Source organism: Aspergillus ochraceoroseus (genome assembly GCF_002846915.1).
Source record: "Aspergillus ochraceoroseus IBT 24754 chromosome Unknown P175scaffold_2, whole genome shotgun sequence".
NCBI classification, from domain to species: domain Eukaryota; kingdom Fungi; phylum Ascomycota; class Eurotiomycetes; order Eurotiales; family Aspergillaceae; genus Aspergillus; species Aspergillus ochraceoroseus.
The window spans coordinates 512,068-516,790 of record NW_024468477.1 but is presented as its reverse complement, the minus strand read 5'-3'; positions in this window follow the sequence as shown (position 1 = coordinate 516,790).

Below are 4,723 nucleotides of genomic sequence, written 5' to 3'. Positions count from 1 at the left end.
AGTAGAAATATATAAACTAAAGATTATTTTACTTTTCTATTTAATATTCTTATCTAGCTTTTATAGTAAGGAGATAGAAGAAGATATAATAATTTATTATATAAAGACTAATTTATTATTAAATAATTATTATAACTAAAAATCTATCTTTTATATTATCTAGAACTAGCCTAGCTTACTATATATAACCTAAAAATATATTTCTCTAACTAAATAACTATATTTAATAGCTAATACTACTATAAATACTATAATATACCTTTCAAGTTTATAAGGGTAAGAATCTTAGATTTTCTCTAGAAGGATTAACCTAAGTAATTAAATTAATAAGAAAAATTACTAGAGTTAAACCCTTTTATATTTATAGAAATATACTAAATATTCTTAAGAGTACTAGTTATATATACCTACTATCTAGTATAGAAATTATACTAAATCTTATTAAATAAAGTTAATAAAGAACTAAAGTATAGAGATACTAGTTCTAAATTACTATCTATACTTTCTCTAAAATTATAAGATTTCTAAAATATATTTAATCTCTAAAAAATAGAGAAGCTATTATTATATTAATTATATAATTATAATATTAAGATTTAAGAAAAAAAATAGCCCCTATTTAATAAATTATACCTAATATTATAAGTATAATTAATTATCCTAAAAGAATAATTAGAAGAGAATCTTAAAAAAGATTTTATATATTCTAGCTTATTTTTAGCTACTTTTCTAGTTCTATTTATTAATAAACCTAGAGATAGCCTCTACCTATATATAAATTATTAAGGATTAAATACTATATTAATTAAAGATTATTATTTATTATCCCTAATTAAAGAAATCTTAAATAATCTATAAGAAATATAATATTTTTCTAAGATTAATCTAATAATTACCTTTAATAATATCTATATTAAAAAGAGATTAGAATATCTAACTACTTTTTAAATCTATTTTAAATTATATAAGTCTCTAATTATATTATTTAATCTAACTAGTACTCTAATTACTTTCTAATATTTTATAAATAATATCCTATAATAATATATAGATAAAAATATTAAATTAAAAATAAGCCTAATAATTTAAATTTATATTTTATTTTAATTTTATAATTAATTATTACCTAAGTAAGTATAGAGTAAAATTAGATAGATAGCTTAATTAGAAGATTATAAAATCTTCTTAAGAAGGAGAATAAATACTTATTATACTAGAATTAAATAATATTAAAAAAAGAAAATTTAGTAAATTTTTTACCTAAATATTTAGAAAAATTATAAAACTAGTAAATATTATAATTAATCTAGCTTTAAATTATTACTAAAAGAAAGTTAGTATATTTCTAGCTAATTAAGTTTAAAAAAGAAGAAATTATCTAGCTCTTTAAATAATTAAGAGAGTACCTAAATAGAAGTTATAAATAAAATCTAGCCCTTAATAATATTTTAGAAAGTCTAGAAAAAAATTATAATTATTATTTATTAATTATATTATTTAAATATATTTATTATTCTAGACTTTTATTTTACTATAATTAATTATATATTCCTAATATAAAAGAACTAAAGATAAAACTAATATATAAATATTATAAAAATATAGTTATTAATTATTAAAATAAATTAAAAATTTATAAATTATTATTAAAATTATATTACTAATTTAGAATATTATAATTTATAAAATAATAAATTTATAATTATTATACTTATAAATAATTTATATTTTATTAAAATAAGTATTAAAATATTTTTTATTTCTTATTTATATTTAAGGATTCCTAAAAAGATATATTTATTAATTTTATTATATATTTACTTTAAAATCTAGACTTTAATATTATTATAGTAATAATTAACTAGTTAATAAAATTTTAATATTATATTTTCTATAATAGTATCTATAATACTAAGAAAGCTACTTATTTATTTTAAGATTATATTTAGAAATTTTATAGATTTTTAAATTAATTATATTTAATTAAGAATTCTAATTTATATTAATATTCTAAACATAAAATTATTTTTATTTACTATTTATTATTCTAAAATTAATAAATAAATTAAATATATAATTATTATAAATAATATTTATAATTATCTATTAACTACTTATAGAATAATTAGATTAAATAATTATTTATAATAAAATTATTTACTAATAATACTAGTTCTAAAATTATTAAATACTTTTTATTCTTTACTTTATATAATTTTAATTCTTATTTATAAATTTATAATACTTACTAGTTTACTATAATTATAAAATAAATATAAAAATATTATTATATTATTATAATTATTATTTAAGCCTACTATAAATATTATACTAATTAAAAATACTATCTTATTAAATACTATATTAAGAATTAATTAGTCTAATTAAATATTAAAAATATTATAATCTTATATTTTTAAAAAAAATTAAATTAGAAAAATCTAGATCTTTTTTTTATTAGGAAGATTATTAGCCCCTATATTTATAAATTAGACTTACTTAAGAATATAAAAATATATTTAGTATTTTATATTAAATTATTATACTTAATTATTAAAAATCTATTACTTAAATAAAAAGAAATTAAATCTCTATATATTAAAATTAATAATATTAAGAAATAAAAGATTAAGAAAATAATTAATTCTTATTAAAATTATTATAGCTAAGATAATTATTTATATTTAAAATATATTATTAAATAAAGTAAATATCTTATTATTATTAAAATCTTTACTAGCTATTTAAAAAATATTATTAAATATATTACTATCTTTTATTACTATTACTTTAGAAAGCCTGGATCTTAAGAATACTTTACTAAAGCTTAACTTAAGAGAAGGAATACTATTATAGTATAATTATAAATATCTAGATACTAGAGATAGTAAATTAAATTATATACTAATATAGATACTAGCATGTAATCTATAGTAAAGACTTACTTAAAATTCCTGATCCTAACTATTATATAGCTCTTTAAGCTATATCCTTATCCTAACCTAACCCTAACCTATCACACCTATACATAGATAGCCTAAATATACACTGTACTATTAGCTACACCTACTGCCAGCCTGCCTGCCGTGACAACTAGATAATAAAGTAATAGTAGTAGGGACCCTAAGAAATAATCTAATAATAGTAATAAGTACTATAAGTACTATAGCTAGTATAGGTATAAAAGGATTTAATATAGAAATCTATAAATAATTAATATAATAAATCTATATTACTAGAATAAGAATATTTATAAAGAAAAAAGTAATAATAGTAATATAGGCCTTTTTATAAAGGAATATAGTTAGTATAATATTAGAAAGAAGATACTTAGAAGGAGCTATATAATCTATAATATAATTAATTATTATTATAATACCTAAGTAATAATAATCTACCTAAAATAATATATTAACTTATTAAGGAAATATTCTATAATATAAATTAAACTAAAAAATATATATATAAAAAATATTTCTCTAAAATATTTATACTATAATTATACCCTTACTTATTACTAGTATACCTAGTAAATTACTTATTCCTACCTATTATTTATATTTTATTTAATAAAATATAATTATTAAAGTATTTAATATTATTTATTTTATTTATTAATAAATAAGTTGTCACGGCGCGAAGCTGTAGTACCTATCTAGTTAGATTCTGCCTTAATTATCTGCCCTTATTCCTGTATTTAAGTCATGTTGTCCTTAATCCTGTTATAGCTCTTTGAGCTATATCCTATTTATTACCTAATACTTATTATTCTACTATTCTGTCTAATTAGCTCCTAGTTAATAAATATCTAAATCTAACTTTATTTTCTAATATTATATAGTTCCTCTCTACTAGAAGTTAATTACTACTATTATACCTGTTTTATTACCTATATTATCTAAAGATATAGAAACCCTCCTATATAATACCTCTAATAAATTAAAATAATATATTATTAAGATATACTAGTTCTCTACTATTATTATAAAAAAATTTTATAAATTATCTATTCTATATTTTACTATTACTAACCTTCTTAACTATATTTAATAGAAAGATAGTATAATTAAATACTAGAAGATATAAATTAAAGAAATCTAATAAGAGCTATTTAAAGTACTTACTTAAAATAATATATTTTTTTAATTACTATTTTTTTTTAAAAAAAATATTAATATTATTACTTTTTTTATTATTATTATTATTTTTATTATATTTATTCTTACTATTTAAATTTCTAAATAATTTCTTAACTCTAATAAGTTTAATAATTAATAAAATAATTTAAGATACTTTACTTTTTAAATTTACTAGAAAATAATTATAAATCTTAATTATTTTCTAATTTTAAATAATAGAATAGCTTATATAATTAGTTATTTTAAAAAAATCTTATATATCTAAATCTTATTATATATCTAAGATAGAATCTATAAATTAAGTAATTATATTAAGATTTTAAAAATTTTAGAGAAAGCTTTTAAAAACTTAAATCTAGAAATTAATACTTATACTAATTTATTTTATTTTTAATAAATTTATTATAAGTTTAATATCTTTTTTATTAAATTCTAATACCTTATATTAAAAAAGAATATAAATAAAGATATCTTATTTATAATTTTAAAATAGGCTATTAATTAAGAATTTTAAGAAATATTAATATATTTTAAAGTCTTATTATAATACTATAATTTTACTAATTATTTATAAAATCTAAAAA